The sequence below is a fragment of the Elephas maximus genome, chromosome 10 (genome assembly GCF_024166365.1).
Source record: "Elephas maximus indicus isolate mEleMax1 chromosome 10, mEleMax1 primary haplotype, whole genome shotgun sequence".
NCBI classification, from domain to species: domain Eukaryota; kingdom Metazoa; phylum Chordata; class Mammalia; order Proboscidea; family Elephantidae; genus Elephas; species Elephas maximus.
The window spans coordinates 58,365,877-58,390,586 of record NC_064828.1 but is presented as its reverse complement, the minus strand read 5'-3'; positions in this window follow the sequence as shown (position 1 = coordinate 58,390,586).

Here is a 24,710-nt window from a genome sequence, read left to right as displayed (position 1 = left end):
GCAGTCCATGGAATATTCAATATTCTTTGTCAACAGCATAATTCGAAGGCATCAATTCTATTTCTGTCTTCTTTATTCATTGTTCAGCTATCACATGCATACGAGGCAATTGAAAATAACCATGGCTTCATACGAGGCAATTGAAAATGACTATGGCTTCGGTCAGGCACACCTTAGTCCTCAAAGTGACATCTTTGCATTTGAACACTTTAAAGAGGTCTTTTGCAGCAGATTTACCCAATGCAATACATCATTTGATTTCTTGATTGCTGCTTCCATGAGCATTGATTGTGAATCTAAATAAAATGAAATCCTTGACAACTTCAATCTTTCTCCGTTTATCATGGTATTGCTTATTGGTCCAGTTGTGAGGATTTTTTTTCTCTTTATGTTGAAGTACAATTCATACTGAATGCTCTGGTCTTTGATTTTCATCAGTAAGTGCTTTCAGCAAGCAAGGTTGTGTCATTTGCATGTTGCAAGTTGTTAATGTGTCTTCCACCAATACCGATGGCCTCATTCTTCTTCATACAGTCCAGCTTCTCAGATTATTTGCTCAGGATTCAAATTGAATAAATATGGTGAAAGGATACAACCCTCATGCACACCTTTCCTGATTTTAAATCATGCGGTATTCCCTTGTTCTGTTCAAACAACTGCCTCTTGGTCTCTGTACAGGTTCTTCATGAGCACAATTAAGTATTCTGGAATTCCCATTCTTTGCAATGTTATCCATGTTATGATTCACACAATTGAATGCCTTTTCATAGTCAATAAAACACAGGTAAACGTCTTTTTGGAATTCTCTGCTTTCAGCCAAAACTCATCTGACAGCAACAATCAGAGCACTTGTTCCATGTCCTCTTCTGAATATACCTTGAATTTCTAACTGTTCCTTTTCAATGTACTGCTGCAATCATTTTTTAATTATCTTCATTTTGTCTGTGTGATATTAATGATATTGTTCCATAATTTCCACATTCTGTTAGATCACCTTTTTTGAAATGGGCGCAAATACGGCTCTCTTCCAGTCAGTTGGCCAAGTAACTGTCTTCCAAATTTCTTGTCATAGGCAAGTGAGCACCTCCAGTGCTGCATCTGTTTGTTGAAACATCTCAATTGATACTCAGTCAATTCCTGAAGCCTTGTTTTTCACCAGTGCCTTCAGTGCAGCTTAGACTTCTTCCTTCAATATCATTGGTTCTTGATCATATGCTACCTCCTGAAATGGTTGAATATTGACAAATTATTTTTGGTACAGTGACTCTGTATATTCCTCCCATCTTCTTTTGATGTTTCCTGCATCATTCAGTCCTTTGGCCATAGAATCCTTCAATACTGCAACTCGAGGCTTGAATTTTTTTGTTCAGTTCTTTCAGCTTGAGAAAAGCCAAGAGTGTTCTACCCTTTTAGTATTCTTGCTCCAGGTCTTTGGTCTTTGCACATGTGATTATAATACTTTACTTTGTCTTCTCAAGCTCCCCTTTGAAATCCTCTGTTCGGCTCTTTTACTTCATCATATCTTCCATTCACTTCAGCTACTTTACTAAAAAGCAAGTTTCAAGAGCATGATTCAGAGTCTCTTCTGATATCCATTTGGTCTTTTCTTTCTTTCCTGTATCTTTAATGACCTTTTGCTTTATGTAGGATGTCCTTGATGTCATCCCACAACTTGTCTGGTCTTTGGCCATTATTGTTCAATGTATCAAGTCTGTTCTTGAGATGGTCTTTAATTCAGGTGGGATATACTCAAGGTCATACTTTGGCTCTTGTGGACTTGTTTTACTTTTCTTCTACTTCAGCTTGAACTTGCATATTAGCAATTGATGGTCTGTTTCACATTTGGCCCCTGGCCTTGTTCTGACTGATGACATTGAACTCCTTCATTGTTCCTTTCCACAGATGTAGTCAATTTGATTTCTCTGTTTTACTTCAGTAAGGTCAGCGTGTATAGTTATTTGTTTCAGAAAAAAAGGTTATTTGCAATGAAGAAGTCATTGGTCTTGCAAATTTCTATCATGTGATCTCTGGTGTGGTTTCTATCACCCAGGCCATATTTTCCAACTACAGATACTTCTTTGTGTACAACTTTTGCATTCCAATCATCAATAATTATCAATGCAACTTGATTGCATGTTTGATCAATTTCACACTGCAGAAGTTGGTAAAAATCTTCAATTTCTTCATCTTTGGCATTAGTGGTTGGTCAGTAAATTTGAATAATAGTTGTATTAACTGATCTTCCTTGTAGGCGTGTGGATATTATCCTATCACTGACAGCACTGTCCTCTTAGTGGCCCAAAATGAATAGATAATTGCCATACCAAAAAAATTTTGTCTTACAAGGGAAAGATTAGTCCAAGGGACTAATGGACCACATCTACCACGCGCCCCCCCCCGCCCCCCAGACCAAGTCCAGTACAACAAAATGGTTCCTGGCTACCACCACAGACTGCTCTGACAGGTATCACAAAATAGGGTCCCAGACAGAGCTGGAGAAAAACGTAGAACAAAATTCTAACTCACAAAAAAAAGACCAGGCTTAGTGGCCTGACTGGAGAATCCCCGAGAGTATGGCCCCCTGATACCCTTTTAGCTCCGTAATGAAGTCACTCCCGAGATTCACACTTCAGCCAAAGATCAGACAGGCCCATAAAACAAAATGAAACTAAAGGGGCACAACAGCCCAGGGATGAGGACTAGAAGGCAGAAGGGGACAGAAAAGTTGGTCATAGGGAACCCAAGGTCCAGAAGTGAAAGTGTTGACATATCAGGGGTTTGTTAACCAATGTCATAAAACAATGTTTGTACTGTTTAATGAGATACTAGTTTGTTCTATAAAACCTCATCTGAAGTACAATAAAAACAAATAGATAAAATAAAAAATATTGTCTTAGTCCTCATCTTCCTTGACCATTGCAACTATTTGTTGAAATTATTTATTTTCCCATGAATTTTGACCTTTCCCATATAGAGTCCTTGATATCACATATTTTGTTCTTCCTACTCCCTTCATTACTGCTTTCTCTCTCTCCTTTTCCTTTGTTAGTCCCTTTCTCTTATCCTATCTCTTAAATTTATAGATTATTCTGGCTCTGTGTTCAGCACTCTGCTCTTCCTCATAAAGAGGGCCAGTTTTCTTGAGAAGTTGATGAATCCCAGAAAAATGCATACACTCAAATGCACACAAAATTTTGCCCATTTTAAAGAATTCCAAGACAACTCAAACACAGCCTTTAAATTCCCAAAATATTGTGAACCCCAGGTTAACCTGTTTTCTGCTTTAAGAATTCCTCCTTATATGCTCTGTCCCCATAATTTTAGCCACTTGTTTGTCTTGATCTATAAATGAAACTCCAAAAATAACATCACTGAGTCTATCACTGACCTCAAATTCCCCATATTCCTTGTTGCCTTCGGGACATAGGCCAACATGTATGCTTAGGCCCTCATACTTCAAATCTCTGAAACCAGTCTTATCTTCCACCCTGAACAAGCCTTCTTGATTTCTGACTTTTTTTAATGTTTTAAAACTTTGTACTGAAGTACAACATACAAAATTGCAAAATTCATAACTGTAGAGTGTACAGTACAATGATTTTCACAAACATACCAGTTAAGCACCACTTTAATGTCTGTTTTCTATCAAGCCATTCTTTGAAAATTATAAATGAGATGATCTATTTACCTAATAAATGTATTTTTATCTTTTAGTGAATTTTAGACCTTATAGGAAGGGCACTGAGGGTAAGACAATTGACTAGGTTATTCAGGATTCCTGAAATACAAAAATAACCAACAGGAATTTAGAGTTGAAGTCCCACTTGCAACAATGAAGTACTGAGTGACCTTCCTGCCAAGTCAATTCCAATTCATAGTGACTCTATAGGACAGAGTAGAACTGCCCCATAGGGTTAGGTTATAAATCTTTAAGTAAGCTGACTACCACATCTCTCTCCTAAGCACCTGGTGGGTTGGAACCACCAGCCTTTTTTGTGTGTGTGTGTGCTTTAAGTGAAAGTTTACAAATCAAGTCAGTCTCTTACACAAAAATTTATATACAGCTTGCTATATACTCCTAATTGCTCACCCCTTTTTTTTAATGAGATAGCACACTCCCTCCCTCCACTTTCTCTTTTCGTGTCCATTCCACCAGCTTCTGACCCCCTCTGCCCTCTCATCTCCCCTCCAGATAGGAGATGCCAACATAGTCTCCTGTGTCTACTTGATCCAAGAACTTCATTCTTCACCAGTATCATTTTCTATCCCATTGTCCAGCCCAATCTCTGTCTGAAGAGTTGGAATCACCAACCTTTTGATTAGCAGTCGAGTGCTTAACCACTACACCACCAGGACTCTTGGTCATGACACAGTAGACGCAACAACTGGTTCAAACATAGCAATGATTGTGAGGATAGTGCAGGACTGGGCAGTGTTTCATTCTGTTGAACATAGGATTGCTATGAGTCGAAGCCAACTCAATGGCACCTAACAACAACAAATCCATTATATAAATATACTACAGTTTGTTTATCCATTTCCTCAGCTGAGGGACTTTAAGTTGTTTCAGTTTTGAGGGACTACAAATAAAGCTGCTATAAATATTCACACACAGGTTTTTGTGTGAATATAGGTTAACATTTCACTTAGGTAAATACCTAAGAGTAGTATTGCCGGGTCATATGATTAACTTTATAAGAGGATGCCAAACTATTTCCCATATCAGTACCATTTTTGCATTCCCACCAGCATTGTGTGAGAGTTCCAGTTGCTCTGCCTCTTTGCTGGTAGATAGTTTGCTTGCTTTTGCCTTTCTAATAGGTGTGTATGGTATCTCATTGTGCTTTTAATTTGCATTTCTCTAATGGCTAAAAATGCAATGTTAAGAATCTTTTGTGTGCTAATTTGATATCTACATATCTTTTTCAATAAAGTGTTTATTCAAACTAAGCTGTTTTTTAGCAGCGTGCAATTTTTTTTTTCCAAATTTGACTCATCTCCTTTCAAGTCTGCTGTTCAGAAAGACTTCTGCAACTAGCTACATCTTTCAGTTCCCATTATCACAACCCTAGTTCAAGCACCACAATATGTTGCATCTCTTTTGTAGAACATCTATTTTACCTCATATGACTATTATTTATTTACTTTTCCCCGTTCCCCCTTACCAGATTATTAATTTTACCATAACTTCTAGCACAGAGTTTTAAAAATGTATTTATTTGATAAATGCATTATAACTATTGTTCATGAATGTTTATCAGTTTTTGCATAATACTATTTTTTAAACTTTTTTTTTAAACAGTTGGGAAAATTACAATTTTGGTCATAAGGAACATTCTAATAATCACAGAACTGAATAACAAGTCAGCAGAAAAAGAAGTCCTGCCTTGGGGCAGAAATAAACAGTTTGAACCCTTGTTGTTTCTGTCAGAAGAAAACAAACATCATTTGCTGACAGTAACACAACAGGAAGTGGGAGAAGTAGCCAAATAATGGTACTGCTGCTTCCCTAGATGTGGCCCTTTGGCAGGCCAGCCACCATTAGCACAGCAGAGCTGCCTAAGCAGCAGGTGTTTAACCAGTCAGTTTCTTAATAGAGCCCTAAGAAGAATCACAAACTTGGAATAACTAAAATAAAGCAAAAACAAAAAAAAAGTTACCCACACAATTATTTACCAACTGGTGAATTTTAATAGTATATATGAATGACTTGAAGGGATCTAAAATTATTTTTTAATTGCAAACTCAGAATTATTTACTCATCTATATCATTCTGTAATATCCCATCTATGACTTTAATAAATACCAATTGCATCATGTGTTGCTGTGAGTGTGTGTGTGTGTGTGTTTGAGGTAGAGGACTTGGACGGTTTAATAACAATTTTAAGTAGGAATCAACTCAACAGCAATGGGTTTGGGTTTTGTGTTTTTACAGTGTGTGGCGCCAGAATGGTACCAAGAATGGTTTGATCTGTGGGGATCTTGACTTATTAATCGTTTGGCAAGGTGTTTAGGTATGGAGGAACAAGATAGTAAGAAGATTGGTTTAGAGGGAGATAATTGGATTACACTCCTAGAATGGACAGTATTTGAGAATATTTGTGTATTATATATGAAAGCTCGACCATCTGGAAGAGACCCATGTTTGTGCCTATTCCAAAGAACAGTGACCCAACAGAATAAGGAAGTTATTGAACAATGTCATTAATATCACACAAAAGTAAAATTTTGCTAAAAACCATTTGAAAGCAGTTGCAGTAGTACATTGACAGGGAACAGCCAGAAATTCAAGCTGCATTCAGAAGAGGACGTGGGACTGGGGATATCATTGCAGATATCAGGTGGATCTTGGCTGAAAGTAGAGAATACCAGAAAGATGTTTACCTGTGTCTTATTGACTATACAAAGGCTTTCAACTGTGTGGCTCATAACCAATTATGGATAACATTGCAAAGAATGGGAATTCCAGAACACTTGTGCTCATGAGGAACCCATACATAGACCAAGAGGCAGTCATTCCAACAGAACAAGGAGATACTGTGTGTTTTAAAGTCAGAAAAGGTGTGTATCAGGGTCATATCCTTTCAGGATGCTTATTCAATCTGCTTGTTGTTGTTATTTGGTGCCATCAAATCAATTCCACCTTATAGCAACTGTATGTACAACAAAAAGAAACACTTTCTGGTCCTGCACCATTCTCGTAATCATTATTATGTTTGAGCCCATTGTTGCAGTCACTGTGTCAATCCATCTCATTGACAGTCTTCCTCTTTCTCAAAAATCCTCTACTTTACCAAGCATGATGTCCTTCTCCAGGGACTGATCCCTCCTGATAACACGTCCAGTCTGTATACTGAGCAAATAATTCAGAAAGCTGGCCTATATGAAGAAGAATGAAGCATCAGTATGGGAGGAAGACTCAGTAACAACCTGTGAGATGCAGATGACACAACCTTGCTTACTGAAGGGAACTTAAAGTGAAGAGAACTTAAAGCGCTCACTGATGAAGATCAAAGACTACAGCCCAGGATTCAGTATGGACTACACCTCAACATAAAGAAAACAAAAATCCTGGATAGATAAGCAACATCACGATAAACAGAGAAAAGACTGAAGTTGTCAATGATTTCGTTTTACTTGGATCCACAATCAATGCCCATGGAAGCAATATTCAGGAAATCAAATGACGTTTTACATTGGGCAAATCTGCTGCAAAAGACTTCTTTAAAGTGTTAGAATGCAAAGACGACACCTTGAGGACTAAGGCGCACCTGACCCAAGCCCATGGTATTTTCAATTGCCTCATATGTATGGGAAAGCTGGACAACGAATCAGGAAGATGGAAGAAGAATTGACGATTTTGAATTGTGGTGTTGGCAAAGAATATTGAATATACCATGGACTTCCAGAAGAATGAACAAATCTGTCTTGGATGAAGAACGGCCAGAATGCTCCTTAGAAGCAAGGATTGCAAGACTTCATCTCACATACTTTGAAGATGTTATTAGAAGGAACCACTCCCTGGAGAAAGACATCATGCTTTGTAAAATAGAAGGTCAGTGAAAAAGAGGAAGATGCTCAACTAGATGGACTGACACAGTGGCTGCAACAGTAGACTCAAGCATAGCAAAAATTTTGAGGGTTTTTTATAGGACTGGGCAGTGTTTTGTTCTGTTGTACATAGTGATGCTATGAATTAGAACTGACTAGACGGGACCTAACAATAACAACGACAATGTGAGTGTTCACCAAAGGCCATCTATAAAGAGGAGGTGCTCAATAATCCATTGAAGAATATGGCCTATTCTGTAGATGTCAGCCAGCCCCTTTCATAAGTCACCCCATTGTTGCTTCAACGGGCTCATGAACAAAAAGCCCAGATAACTGGTATGGGAACATGCATAGAGTTGATAACATACATCCTTTATAACCACCACCATCTCAAGTATACAGTCATGAAAACACTGGCAATGTTTCCTCACTGGAATATACACCCAACCTGAATATGGATTCCCTTACCTGTTAACATTCTTGTCAGCACGAACGTTACTGGACTTGCTTAAAGCTCATTCACAGCCATATACTCTCAACAATTTAGATATTTCATAAAAAAGGGGGAGAAAAAATGAGGGAATGAGCTAATAACCAGTCAGATTCACTGATCTTATCACATTTCCAGTCACCTACAAAATAAGTAGCCATACTGAAAGGTTGAATAGCATATCAAAGATTTAATTTCAGTGCACCTGGAAGACAGACTGGAATACTGGGATATTGTCCTATAATAGTATGTGCTGAAGTGGAAGTTGTCTTCTCACTATTACATCTAATGTGCAACTGACAAAATGTTACCTCCAAACCCTCTAACTTTAGGTTCTGCTATTTAGAGGTCTTAGTACCCCAGGAATAAATGTGTTCAAAGGAGACAAATAAGAAAATAAAAAGTATTTTAATTTTGTGGACAATACCTTGTTAACTTTTTTCTAGAGATACTCTAGTTTCAAACTTCAGAATCATCTTGAAGACAGGTTTGTTTGTTTTTTTTTTTTTTTTGGTCATTGTATTTTGCCTTTAATAGTACTTAACTGTTTTTTTTCCTCAAGTCATAGATCAATGATATCCTGGATTCTATTAAAATGATGCTATGAGATAAATTACCATAGAAATATTTTATTTATGGCAGAGTTATTGAGCATCATGACACTAGCAAATATTTACTAGACACCTACTTAATACAATTTCTGATAAAATTGTCCCATTTGTCTATTTGGGGACAGAAAATGTACATATATAAAATAATAAGGAAGAAAACAAAGCAGCCATAAAAGAAGTAGCAAATGAGTATATTAGGGGGGCAAAAGGAGGAGAGAAAATTGTCAGCCACAGTTGTTGGGGATAGCCTCTTGAAGGAGATGGCATTTGAGAGATCATCACAATTCATGATTTCAAAAATAGTAGTGGTAAAGGCACCTAGACAAAAGGAATTGAGTAAGCACAAGCACCAAAAGACAAATGCATAGCACAAATTCACAGCTCAATAAATGGGATGAGGAAGAAATAAGGTTAGAGAGGTTGGGTCAGATTAGGAAAAGTCAACTGCAAGGAGAGAGAAAAAAAGAATAAGGAAAAAAAAAAAAAACCTAGCCAAAGCTGAAGAGAGAGGAGAGAAAAGAAGAGGATTGTACTGAGTAACACAAACACATATAACTGGAATAAAAGGCAAACAGGTGTTTGGTGATCTCTTTTACTGTTGAAAGAAACGTCATGAGTAGGATTATGTATAAAAAAAAAAAAACCACTGCCGTCGAGTGATTATACATAATCAGATTTCTATACATGTGATTATGTATAGAGAATAACAATTCAGATGTCAATATACAATTCCAGTTCTATATATTTCTACATAACCTTTTCATAAAGCCCGAAATCTGCTCTGAAAATGCCCATGAGAAATCCCCTGAAGATGAATAAAACGATCCCTAGCCCAGATTGCATGTTATTGAGCTTTCTGTTGTAGTAATTCCAACTCATTGGGTATTGTAGTAATATTGCCTTAAAATTGGCATTCAGAAAATTTTACGGCAATCATAAATACCTAATATTTTATCTAATATGAAAATCTAGGCTTTGCTGCTATGGATGTTATTAGAACTGAAGTGACCTTGTATTTATTTCTTCCATTCCCAAAATGGATTATCATTCGTTCAGCATGTCCACTATTTAAATTATCTGATTCTGCATTCATCCGACAGCCTAGTGATAGATAGTTCTCAGAATGCCTGACAGTATTTCTTGTAAGCATCAGACATGATAGAGAGAAGGGCACTGATGGAGCAAAAGGCTTTGAAATGTCCTTTTGGCTCAGCGCACACCATGATTCAAGGTTGTTCAGATGGAGTAGTCAGAGGAGATATTAAAAATGTGTGTCAATATCTTGAAGTGCAATGTGAATCTAAACTGTTCACTCTTTTTTTTAAGCCAGTTGATATATTTACTTTTCCCATGAAAGAGTTTCATGCTATCTAAGAACTAAAATTAATTAGTAGGTCTCTCACCAAATTTAATTATTTGAGGCAAGAGCCAACATGTAGATCAGGTACCTTATTTTAATAATTGATAGACATCTCCTACACTGTTACAAGGGCCAGACAAATCAGAGCCTTAATTAATATAACACACATTATAGCCCTAGTTGATTTTATGTATATATATATATAATTCTACATGATTTCATAAATTAGAAATCATACAAGTTATAAGATCTTATGATTATACAAGCTATGAATTTCTACAGTTATACTTTCTACTTGACGTGTCAAATTAATTTAAGTGTGTGTGTGTGTGTGTGTATCTATATCTATCTATATATATGTATATACCTCCCTAGTGGCATAGGGATGACTCGACGGCACCGAACAACAACAACAAGTGGCACAGTGGTCAAGAGCTTGGCTGCTAACCAAAAGGTTGGGAGTTCAAATCCACTAGCCACTTCTTGGAAAACCTGTGGGCAAATTCTTTTTCCCATAGGGTAGCTATGAGTCGGAACTGACTCAACAGTGCCTGACAACAACATATATATATACACACACACATACACACACGCGTATACATACGTATAGCTGTTTTATACTGAAAATAGTGCATGAAATGCTTTTATTATTAGTGTTTCTACCCATTCAGCTTTGTAACTCCTGTAGTATCTTTTTTTAAAGGAACTTGATGTGTTATTTGATGTATTGATATTTATAATTATTAGACATTTATTGTGACTGATGGCTTTTAACATCAGAAAGTATGCTTTTATGTTACATTTAATGCTCTTTAGTTTCAATTCTACTTTGATATCAGGATTGCAATCCCTTTCTTATAGCTTCCTTTTGCCTAGTGTACCTTTGCCCATCTTTTATGTTTAGCCTTTCTGAATCATTTTGTTTGTGCATCTTAGATATACTATACAGTTGGGACGTGCTTTATGAGCCATTTTTTTCTTTTTAATAAAAAAAAAATCCGTTGCTGTGGAGTCAATTCTGACTCGTGGTGACCCTATAGCACAGAGTAGAACTGACCCATAGGGTTTCCAAGGAGGTGGATTCCAACTGCTGACCTTCATTTAGCAGCCATAGCTCTTAACCACTACGCCACGGGGATTTCCTTCTTTTTAACAGATGAGGTAATTCAATTCATATTTATTGATGTGATTTATATAATTGGTTTCTACCTTATTATATTATTTTGTTTTAATTCTGATGTATATTATGTTAGCTATTTCTTCTCTGTGTGATGTATTTGTCTTTTTGAGCTAAATTAAAAATTTGTCTCTCTGTTCTCCATTCGTTTATTCTCATAGCCCTGTTTCCTTATTTACCCTTTTACTCTCTGTTGTGTCAGTTTTAATGGTGCCCTGTATCTCTAACCTATTGCCCAAACAACAGTGAGCTGCTTCTTTTCTCTTTTCCTCTAATTTCACTTTCCCTTTTTTAAAAACTTCATTATTTCTACTTTGTCAGAAAATATAATATTTATACATAATCCTTCCAAGCTCCTCCCAGTTTTGGTTTAACCTTAGATCTGCACTTAATACATTAAATACTATTCATCAGTGATTTGCTGGTCTTTCTTCCATCATTTCTTTTTTGGATGGAGCTGATAAGATCATTATCTAGTAGATTTCAAAGAATGACTTATGGATACAGTGTTTCCTGGGTTCTTCCATCTTTAAAACTGTTTTCCTATATCCTTAAGACTCAAAGAAAATATTGACTGGATATAAAATACTTGGGTCCTATTTTCTCTTCTTGAGTTTCTTGAAAATGCTATTTCATTCTTCCTTTACTTTGATGTTACTATTGTAAATTATAACACCACCCTAATTTTCTGCTCTTAGGAATTATTTGATCTTTGTTCTGGAGGTCCTGGGACATTTTTTTCTTTAACGTCTGGTAGTGTCACCAGGGTATGCATTAGATTTGATTGCCCTGGGTCACTTTTCTAGGTACTTAGTAAGTCCTTTTCAATTGTAGGTTCCTGTCATCTTTCATTTCTTGCAAGTTTTTTCTTGAATTGTAATTTTAAACACCAGTTCAATTTTTACATTTGTTTTCTTTCTAATTTTACATACGTTCAATCTTCTTTGTCTCTCATTTCACTTTCTCTTTGGCCCTTTTTCACTCTTATTTTTTATTATACTGATTTTTATTTCCTTGCTTGTTTTCTATCTTCAATGTCCCTAATTTCATTTTTATACTAATTTACTCTTCCTTAGGAAGCTTGTAATTTAATTATTTTTTTCTGGAATAATTTTTTTCTTATGTATTTCTTATGTGCAATAAACTCATTTTTTTTTCCATTTCTTGCCCATTTGTGTTTTTAGTTTTTTATAATTCCTTAAAGGTATTCTGTTCTTCGTAGCTAAAAATACTTGTTTGAGGGTAGTTTATTCAGTTTTGAGTGTTGTGTTAGGTTTTGGGAAGGTAGGCGTTTCATGAGCTCTACATAATGGCTCTACATAAAAAAAAAAAAAAAAAATTTTTTTTTTTTTTAACATAGATTCAGGTTATTTACTTCTATGTATTTTGTCATCAGATTTAATGGTTTCTGGTGATTTACAATATTCCTAATTAAAAAAAAATAGTAAAATGCCATTTTTTTTAATCGATGGATTTTAGGTGGAGTGGGGAGGAGTTACATTGCCTTTGATTTCTTTGTTTTCTTTGCTCTTGCAAGAAACTAAATTTCCCTCTCTTGTTTCCTTTACCATTCATCACCCAGTCTGCAAAGGGAAACTCTTCTTTTTAGCTTCTTCTCCCACCAGAAGTGATGTTTTTCAGAGACAAACAGGAGCTTTGTGCCCCTTTTAGTTGCTTCCCTATAGTCAGTGCTGTGATTTATCAGGACTATTTTTTCAGTAATTTCACACTTAGGATGCACTTTCCCTTTCTGGAGGTGAGTTTAGCTCATTCTTAGGCATTTTGTTTCCCACCTTTTTTTTTCTACCCAGTTTTTCCTGACCCCCTTGCTCTCCACACAAGCTTGTAGCAGGTGCTTGAAAGATAACTGCTGGAAATTGGTATTTATTTTTCTACTTAAGAATAATTTAAAGTTTATAATGTTCTCTGACTTCTAGATATATTGAAGTGTAGAATATCTACTTGCTAATCTATATATTTTTTAAATCTATATAGTTTCTTTGAAGAGATCTGGATTTATGTGGCCACCATTACCTCAGCTACCTGGAAACTGCCCCTGACCACTACTCCTGTCATCATCATATGTTATTTCAATTTCCTCATACAAAATTCATACTAATCTCTCTTTTATTTGACATTATCTTATCTGCAAAGTCTGTTTAACCATATAAGGTAACATTCACAGGTTCCAGGATTAGGATATGGATATCTTTCAGGATCATTATTCAGCCTCCTACACCTGGGAAAATCACACCTCCAACCTTGGTAACGACCAGTTCTATAAAGAACTGTGTATGCACCAAAGAAGTTGAATGTGGTTGTAAAAAAAAAAAAAAGAAGAAAAAGCAATCATGCTGTTTAGTCTCATTTTAAATATAAACTTAAATCTCCAGTGAGACCTTCAGATTTACTAGAATCCTAAAACATTTCCCTATTTAATTTACTTTCCTACTCTGAAAGGTGACAACTTCAATAATACTGCTCTAAATATTCCAACTAACCGTTTCTAGTTCTTGCCTTCAGCATACCTGTCCTAACTACTTATTTCATGGAAACATAAGCCATCAGAAGAGAATAAACCATCCACATGTTCACACTACCAAACCTACATTCTTGTGCCCCCACATTATTCTGCATTCCCTTCGTTACAATGAATAAACAGCTTGCATTCCATTAAGATCTTCTTATTTGTGCACTAAATCCCATCTCATCTTTTCTACCTAAAAATTCTGCTCTTGCAAATAGCTGCTTCCTCCTCTACATGATCAGGGTTTCTTGTTTGTTTGTTTGTTTCCCCTCTCTGGATCATTCATATAAGCATACAAACATGTTCTGATACTTCTCAATTTAAGACATGTTGCCCCTGGCTTGATAGCATCTTCAACTTCCATCTCATTACTCAACACTCTCAAGAGTTGTCTAAACTCAATGTCACCATTTTGTCTCCTCCCTATTTTTCATACGCCTATCCCAATCATACTATCATTCCCATAGCCTCAATAAATCTGCTTACATCAATATAATTAATGACATCCACGTTACTAAATCCAACAATTTTTAGTCTTCGTCTCACTTTACTTCTTGGCAGCATTTACACAGTTTCTTCTTCTAGTAACTATTTTTTTAATTAGCTTGAGTGACAACAAATATTCTACTAATTTTCTCCTTGCCTTACTAATGACTCTAAGCCTTCTTTGACGGATGGCTGAACTTTTTCTCAAACTTAATGTTGGAGTGCTCCAAGACTTGTTTTTCAATCCACTTTTCTCCTTTTTCTACATTCACTCTCTTGTTGATCTTACTCATCCTTGTGTCTTTAAATAGCATCTACATGCTGACAATTCCCCAAATTAATTCCGACGCCTGAACCTTTTTCCCTGAGCTCCATTAACATATCAACTGCCTATTTAACATCTCCCCTCAGAAACTCTGGTGGCACAGTGGTTAAGAGCTATGGCTGCTAACCAAAAGGTCAGCAGTTTGAATCTACCAGGTGCTCCTGGGAAACCCTATGGGGCAGTTCTACTCTGTCTTATAGGGTCAGTATGAGTTGGAATTGACTTGACTGCAAAGGGTTTGTTTGTTTTTTGTTTGTTTTCTTGGAGGAATAAGAAGCACCTCAAGCTGTATCCAAAATCGAACGCTTTATTCTTCATGCTTCCTTTCCCCCTTAATAAAACCTATTCATCCTTAGATGAGCTCATCCTTAGATATTCAGTATTTCCTTAAATGGCAATACCTTGTACCGAGTTGCTGTAGCCATAATCTTCAGAGTCACCTTTGTTTCTCTCTTTCCTTTAGATTTCACATCCAATTCTTTTGCCTCTACCTTTAAATATTTTCAGAATCAGGCCATTTATGAGCAGTGCCACTAACATACAAGTCAAAGCCATACTCATCTCTCGCTGGGAATTCTCTTGCTCTTTTTTTTTTTAATTCATTATCATGCAGCAACTAGAGTAATAAATCAGGTGGTTTCAAACCTCTGCTTAAAACCTTTCTATGTATTTTATTGCATTTAAAATTAAATCAAGAATTCTTATCCTAACCTATAGGCCACAAATTACCCAATTCTTGCCTACTGTCTAAAATAAGCTCCCTCATCTCCTCCTTGCTCATTTTGTCTACTCACATAAGTAGCTTAGTATTTACTAAGTTTGTTAATGGTAAACTGGAAGATTCCCTGTACTCCCTATTATACGCTTATAAATTTTTATATTAATCTAATTCTTCCATCTTATTAAATATATTAATCAAATACTATATTCTCATTTTTTATCAGCTTTAAGAAATAAATGGAGATATATGTTAACATCTCCCACGAATATTATTTCCGTATAGTAATCTTATGATATTTTGGTTTATATTTTTGATGTTATGATTATTCAGGACAAAAAGGATCATGACTTTTCTCTTTTTTGTGACATTTTTTCCAATATAAATTATTCGTCATATTTAATTCTGTTGCCTTGAATTATATTGTTTTTATAATTAAATTCCTGAATTCTTTTTTATTTGATTGCATTTTTGCACTTCATTATTGTTGTGGTTATTTGCCACTAGATCAGCTCTGACTCATGGCAAACTTCTGTAAAACAGAACTAATCACTGCCGGTCCTGTGCCATTCTCACTATGGGTGCTATGTTTGGGCCCATTGTTGCAGCCACTCTGTCAATCCATCTTATTAAGGGTCTTGCTCTTTTTCACTGACTTCTACTTTACCAAGCATGATGTCTTTCTCCAGTGATCAGTGATTGGTTCCTCCTGATAACATGTCCAAAGTAAATGAGATGAAGTCCCCCCATTCTCCCTTCTACTGAACATTCTGGCTGTACTTCCTCCAAGACTGATTTGTTTGTTCTTCTGGCAGTCCAGAGTCTATTCAACAGTCTTCACCAACACCACAATTCAGATGTGTTATTTCTTCTTCAGGCTTGCTTTTTCATTGTCCAGCATTTGCATGCATATGAGGCAATTGAAAATACCACAGCTTGGGTCAGGCACACCTTAGTCACTAAAGTGACATCTTTGCTTTTAAGATTTTAAAGGGGTCTTTTGCAGCAGATTTGTCCAATACAATACACTTATTTGATTTCTTGGTTTCTGCTTCCATGGGCATTGATTGTTGATCCCAGTACTTTCATAATTATCTAATATGTTTTTACCTGCCTTTTAAACTTTAACCTTAGTGTATCATTTATTTTAGACAGGTCTCTCATAAGTATTATGAGAATAAAACTTATAATTTTAACTCAAAGAGTATTTAGCTACTAACAAATGTTTAAAATTTGTATATAGTTTGATAACTCTTATCTTTAGTCTTTCCTCAACTCATTTTCTGTTCTTTGTATCTTAAATGTTTTTTATTTTGTTATTATTATTGTCTTCTTTATTATTATTTTCTCTCTTACTCTGTGCGCCAATTCTTTACCCTCATCTATAAGGTCATGAATGACAAGATTTTCATCTACCTCACAAACTTCATCTTCTTTATTTCCTTTTTGCTCATTTTTGTTATTTTTATGGTGTTTATTAAGTTTACTGTTTTAGAAGGATAGTGTACAATTTCTGCATCAGTAATTTTTTCAAAATATTAACCAATATTGTCCAGAGTATCACACTCAGCATTAAAAACAGCATCTTTTCAGTCCCCCCCCATGTAATGAAGACTTAGAAAGAACTTCTACTTCAATGTCCCCATTCTTCCACATTTAATTAAGATTCAGCTCTTATTCAGTTTGAATATACCCTCAATTAATTTTTTAAATAGCTATCATATTTACTGTGTTCTTCAAAGTCTGCTGCATTCACATGAAAGATAAATTAGCTGGGTAAAATAATTATGACAAAACTATATAGATGCTTCATTATATTCTGGTAGTTTTGAAGACAGAATGTGTTAGACCATTCTATTTTCCTCCGCAATGTGTTTTCACTATGCTTCCCATAGACTGTATTTTCTACCTTTATAATCCAAGTATTTGTCAGACATATCTAATTTTTGGCCCTCTTTTCATTAATTTTTGCCTAGAGGAAGGTGAACATTTCAATCTGAATGGCCATATTTGTTTTAGCTTATGATCATTTCCTCCAATATTGGGTATTATTATTTCCTCTGTTGAATTTTATTGTTCTTCTCAAGTACACAGTTATTTTTAAAAATAGGTCAGGAAGCTTTTCCCTCCATATTGATCTTTGTCATTGTTTTCCCTTTTAAACTTTTCCACTGCATCTAAGAGTGGCTCTCAAGTCTGATCTCTGCAACCCTGCTTTTTCATAGTGATAATTCTTTCCTTACCATCATCAATGTGAATTTTCATTTTGCGCTACATTTAGTTACTACCCCAACCTTAGATCATCCATTTCTCACTTTCTTTTAATTTTGTGGTATTTTTACTCCTGTATTTTCTCTCCTTGTGACTTTATCCTCACAGTGGATGATGTTATTGTTGTTTATTAGGTGCCATCCATCAGTTCTGACTCATAGTGAGCCTACGTACAACAGAATGAAACACTGCCTGGTTCTGTACCATCCTCACAATCATTGTTATGCTTAAAACCATTGTTGGAGCCACTGTGTCAATCCATCACACTAAGGGTCTTCCTCTTTTTCATTGACCCTCTACTTTATCAAGCATGATGTCCTTCTCCACGGACTGATCCCTTCTGCAACACATACAGTATGTGAGATGTAGTCTCGCCATCCTTATTCCTAAGGAGCATTTTGGTTGTACTTCTTCCAAGACAAATTTGTTCATTCTTTTGGCAGTCTATGGTATATTCAATATTCTTCTTTAACACCATAGTTCCAAGGCACCAATTCTTTGGTCTTCATTATTCAGCTGTCACATGCATATGATGCGATTGAAAATACCATGGTTTGGGTCCAGCCCATCTTAGTCTTCAAGGTGACATATTTGCTTTTCAACACTTCAAAAAGGTCTTTTGCAGCAGATTTGCCCAGTGCAATGCATCTTTTGATTTTGTGATTGCTGCTTCCATGGGTGTTGATTGTAGATCAAAAAAAAAAATCCTTGACAACTTCAATCTTTTACCAGTTTATCATGATGTTGCTTATTGGTCAAGTTGTGAGGATTTTTGTTTTCTTTGTGTTGAAGTGTAATGCATACTGAAGGCTGTTGTCTTTGATCTGCATCAGTAAGTGCTTCAAGTCCTCTTCACTTTCAGCAAGCAAAGTTGTGTCACCTGCATAACGCAGGCTGTTAATGAGTCCTCATCCAATCCTGATGTCCAAATAGTCCAACTTTTCAGATTACTTGCTCAGCATGCAGATTGAATAGGTATGGTGAAAGGATACGAACCTCACACACACCTTTCCTGGCTTTAAACAACACTGTATCCCCTTGTGTTCAAACGACTGCCTCTTGATCTACGTACAGGTTCTTCATGAGCACAATTGTTATGGAATTTCATTCTTCGCAATGTTATCCATAATTTGTTACAATCCACATAGTCAAATGCCTTTGTATAGTCAATAATAAAACACAGGTAAACATCTTTCTGGTATCCTCTGCATGCAGCTAGGATCCGTAGACATCAGCAATGATATCCCTGGTTTTACATCCTCTTCTCAATCTGGCTTGAATTTCTGGAAGTTCCCTGCCGATATACTGCTGCAGCCAATTTTGAATGATCGTCAGCAAAATTTTACTTGTGTTTCATATTAATAATATAATTTCTGCATTCAGTTGGATCACCTTTCTTGGGAGTAGGTATAAATATAGACCTCTTCTAGTCAGTTGACCAGGGAGCTGTCTTTCAAATTTCTTGCCATTGATGAGTAGTAAGTGCTTCCAGCACTGCATCTGTTTGTTGAAACATTTCAGTTGGTATTCTGTCAATTCCTGGTGCCTTATTATTCGCCAGTGCCTTCAGTACAGCTTGGACTTCTTTCTTCAGTACCATCAGTTCCTGATCATATGCTACCTCCTGAAATGGTTGAACATTGACCAATTCTTTTGGTATAGTGACTTTGTGTATTCTTTCCATCTTCTTTTGATGCTTCCTGTGTTGTTTAATATTTTCCCCATAGAATCCTTCAATATTGTAACTCGATGCTTGAATTTTTTCTTCAGTTCTTTCAGTTTGAGAAATGCAGATCATGTTCTTCCCTTTTGGTTTTCTAACTCCAGGTCACAATACTTTGTCTTCTCAAGCCATCCTTTGAAATCTTCTCTTCAGTTCTTTTACTTTATCATTTCTTCCTTTCACTTTAGCTACTCAACATTCAAGAGAAAGTTTCAGAGTCTCTTCTGACATCCATTTTGGTCTTTCCTTTCTTTTCTTTCTAATAACCTCTTGCTTTCTTTATGTATGATGTCCTTGATGCCATTCCACAACTCATCTGGTTTTCTGTCATTAGTGTTCAACATGTCAAATCTATTTTTGAGATGGTCTCTAAATTCAGGTGGGATACACTCAAGGCTGTCCTCTGGCTCTCATTGACTTGTTCTAAGTTTCTTCAATTTCAACTTGAACTTGCATATGAGCAATCAAAGGTCTGTTCCACAGTCGTCCCCTGACTTTATTCCGACTGATGATATTGAGCTTTTCCATTGTCTCTTTCCCCAAATTAGTCGATTTGATTCCTGTGTATTCCATCTGGTGAGGTCCACGTGCAGAGTTGCTGTTTAAGTCGATAAAAAAATGTATTTGCAGTGAAGAAGTCACTGGTCTTGCAAAATGCTATCATGTGATCTCTGACACTGTTTCTATCATCAAGACAATATTTTCCAACTACTGATCATTCTTTTTTGTTTCCAACTTTTGCATTCCAATCTCCAGTAATTATCGATGTGTCCTGATTGCACATTCGATCAATTTCAGACTGTAGAAGTTGATAAAAATCTTCAGTTTCTTCATCTTTGGCCTTAGTGGTTGGTGCATAAATTTGAATAGTCATATTAATTGGTCTTCCTTGTAGGCATATAGATATTATCTTACCACTGACAGCATCGTACATCAGGATAGATTTTGAAATGTTCATTCTGATGATGAATGCAATGCTATTCCTCTTCAAGTTGTCATTCCTGGCATAGTAGGCCATCCAAAAACCAAAACCAAACCCAGTGCTATTGAGTCGATTCCAACTCATAGCGACCCTATAGGACACAGTAGAACTTCCCCGTAGAGTTTCCAAGGAGCACCTGGTGGATTTGAACTGCTGACCCTTTGGTTAGCAGCTGTAGCACTTAACCACTATGCCAGCAGGGTTTCCATAGTAGACCATATGATTGTCCAATTCAAAATGGCCAATACCAGCCCATTTCAGCTCACTAATGCCTAGGATATCAACGTTTATGTGTTCCATTTCATTTTTGATGACTTTCAATTTTCGTAGATTCATAGTTTGTACATTCCATGTTCCAATTATTAATGGATGTTTGGAAGTGTTTCTTCTCATTTTGAGTTTTGCCACATCAGCAAATGAAAGTTCCAAAAGCTTGACTCCATCTATGTCATTGAGGTTGACTCTACTTTGAGGAGGCAGATCTTCCCAAGTCATCTTTTGAGTGCCTTCCAACTTGAGTGGATCATCCTATGGCACTATACCAAACAATGTTCCACTGCTAGTCTTGAGGCTTTCACTGGTTAAATCTTTTCAGAAGTAGACTGCTGGGCCCTTCTTCCTAGTCTGTCTTAGTCTGGAAGCTCAGCTGAAATCTGTTTACCATGGGTGACCCAGTTTGTATTTGAATACCGGTGGCATAACTTCCAGAATCACAGCAACACACAAGCCTCCACAGTATGACAAACTGACACACACGTGGGGGCAGTGGATGATAGCCTTCAAATTTCTGCATCAAAAATTTTGAAAACTATGTTCTTCTTTAGCCATAAAGATGATATTCTTTTTTTTTTTTTTTATAATTCAGCAGTATTGTATTTTAGCCATACATTGTGTGTGTGTGCATACATACCTACACACGGACATAGTAACACACGTATGCATCCTCCTACTCTTCTTTCTCCTCCTACTTTTTCTTCTTGTTGTTCTTCTTCTCCTCTTAACTCATTCTCAAGAGACTTCAATTTTGAGTTTAACCTCAAGCAGGATATGTAGTTTGCCTTGTTGCTGATCAGCTTTCAGAATAATTCATGCTTTTTTGGTATTCATTTGGTTCTCTTCTGGTGACCTGAGAAGCAACTTCTCTTACTGCACTGCCTAAACAAGCCAAAAAACCAGACCCATTGCCATCAAGTCGATTCCAAATCATAGCAACCCTGTAGGATAGAGTAGGACTGTCCCATAGAGTTTCCAAGGAGTGCCTGGCAGATCTGAATTGCTGACCTTTTGGTTAACAGCCGTAGTTCATAACCACTACACCACCAGTGTTTCCCTTCATTGCCTATTCCACTGATATTTTGAACGAAGTGCATGAAAACATACAATTCCCAGAATACCTTGTTTCTAGGGTTCTGTCTGTTCCAAAATAGTGGTTTGTTTGGGCAAATTTAACTTCTCATAATGAAGCCCAACCTTGACAGCACTTTTCTACATAAAACTCTGAATTTTAGACTCTGAAGGGCTATAAAATTAAGGTAAAAGAAAGCAACTCTCAGGCCAAATAAAAATGTAAATCTAGCGTAGTGAAAGAAAGATCGCCTAGTTTTGTATTTGATGTAGCTTAAGGTAGACAGTCACTTTACTTTCATTAAAATGGGTTCTTTTATGAAACTAAGCCTGGGTTCCTGTAGGAATCTTCTTTGTTCGGTTATTTGTTTTTTTGTAATTTTGTCTATCCAACTTTATTTAAGAAACATTTGTGCTTCTTCAGGTTCATCTAGATGTGGTTTTCATTGTTTCTACTAGATTCATTAGGGAATAGCCTTTGTATGGTGAATATACAAGCATGTAGGGATCACATAAAAACTAAGCCCTTGTGAAATTTAGGAAACCATAAATAAGGATTATTTTAAGATAAAGGAGGAATAAAAATACTTTGAAAGTCACCATTTATTTAGTGCTTACTCTGGCAAATTCATTCATTCAGTCATTCATTTGTCAATCATTAATTGAGAACCTATTTTACACCAGATGCTACTTTTTGTACTGGGGATATAATAATGATAAAAATACAGTTGCTTATTTTACTGAGTTTATAGTAAAAATATCCCCCCCAAAAATTGTTCGATTCCAACTCATATTGACCTTACAAGACAGAGCAGAACTGTCCCATATGGTTTCCAAAGAGCAGATGGTGTATTCAAATCTTTGATTAGCAGCTCAGCTCTTAACTGCTTTGCCACCAGGACCCCATAATACAAATAGTCATCACCAAATGTCACACCAATAAATATGACATTACACAAAAAGATAAGTGCTTTGAGTGAATATGTCATAAAGTACCTAGATAGAAGATGCAATGGCAGGTGAGCGTCAGAAAACATAATCCTGAGGAAGTCTCTTTTGATCTGAAATTTGAAGAAAGAGTACAGATTAACTGGGTCAATAGTATAGAGGAGAGGTCCAAAGAGAGGAAAGTGCGTGTGGAAAGGCCCTGTGAGTGCAAAGCACAGTGTTAAGCACTAACTTACCTGGGCTCTTTAAAATCATTGTAAGTTTTCCACCTGGAGCAAGGGAGAAAGAAGAACACCAAAGATACAGGGTAATAATGAGCCCAAGAGACAGAAAGGGCCACACAAACCAGAGACTACATCAGCCTGAGACCAGAAGAACTAGATGGTGTCTGGCTACAACCGATGACTGCCGTGACAGGGAACACAGCAGAGAACCCCTGAGGGAGCAGGAGAGCAGTGGGATGCAGACCCCAAATTCTGGTAAAAAGACCAGACTTAATGGTCTGACTGAGACTAGAATGACCCTGGAGGTGATGTTTCCCAGACCTTCTGTTAGCCCAAGACAGGCACTATTCCTAAAGTTAACTCTTCAGACTGGGATTGGACTTGACTATGGGATAGAAGATGATACTGGTGAAGAATGAGCTTCTTGGTTCAAGGAGACACATAAGACTATGTTGGCATCTCCTGTCTGAAGGGGAGATGAGAAGGTACAGAGAGTCAGAAGCTGGCTGAATGGACACGAAAATAGAGTGGAGGGAAGGAGTATGCTGTCTCATTACAGGGAGAACAATTAGGAGTATATAGCAAGGTGTTTATAAATTTTTGTGTGAGTCCAACTTGATTTGTAAACTTTCACTTAGAGCACAATAAAAATTAAAAAAAAAAAAAATCATTGTAAGTTTTCAGTGTGGTAAAGTTGTCCTGCTTTTCTTTTCCATTATAGACAGTTAGTGGGAGCTTGGAAGTGACAACACCATGGATTACTAAATAAACACAAATTTCCAGATCAGATTTCTAATTTTAATGTAATTTTAAATAAGATAGCAATGTCTTAAACACAGTCGAATGTCAATGTCAGATAAACACTGCATATGCATATATAATTCTGACTATTATTTTGCCTTTTGGAGCAAATAAAGTATAGGTCTGATATTTTTCACATCATAGTGCAATTTTAATTCTCCTGTTGATTTTCTTTTGATAAGGAAAAACAAGCTGATGTTAAGGGAAAAAAATTTATTTGCAATAATAACTTACTTTTAAGAAAGGCTTTTCCCTGGGCTTTCCTTCTAAAATAAATACTGACAAGCCCAAGTTAAAGAGATGTGTAATTCAACCAAACCTAGACAAATTTACATTTTAATTCTAGACAGCCAATCAACTTGCTGGTATATAAACAGATCCACAAAGAAACTGGGTCACACCTTTCACATTTTAGCTTCACAGGGAATGTAGAATTTCATGATTAAATTTCACGTGCTGCATTCAGATTAGCCTTTACAAACACTGATGTATTAAGAGAAGCCAGGATTGATAATGCCCAAACAAACATAAACGAATTTTCACTGAATTTTTTATAGTTTGAGGTAGGGAGTGCAGAATCTAAAGCAAGGCTCCAACAGTAGGCAATAATATTTAATGATGCAGAACCCAAAATGTAATTGCCCTCAACTACAGTGTGACAATGGATGTTCTACATAAATACCATTGAAAAAGAGAGCAAAATTGCACAAAATAAGACCGTATATTTAGACCATGTATCTGCTTTTGGCCACTACCACACTTACTTTACAGGGCTTTAGAGTGTGTGTGTGTGTGTGTGTGTGTGTGTGTGTGTGTGCGCACGCGCGCGCGCGCGCGCGCGCATGCGCGTGTGCTCGCATGTGCGGTGTTGGCCGGTGAAGAGTCAAATATCATGATGTGAAAACAAACTCTGTGATCATGATTATGTCTGATACTCAGCTCTTATTCTCAGCCATGCAGGGACTTGGTGGACACTGTCACTGCCTGTCCAGCACAAGCCTATTTAGAGCTATGAAATAGAAGCAGGAAATCACATTCTGAAGTCCAGAAATGTGCTTCAAGTTCCACTTCAGGATGCATTCCTAATACCATAAACTCTGGAAAATTACTTTCCTCTGAGTCCTAACATCTCTTCTGTAAATCAGGGATAAAATTAATGTCTGTTTGATCTT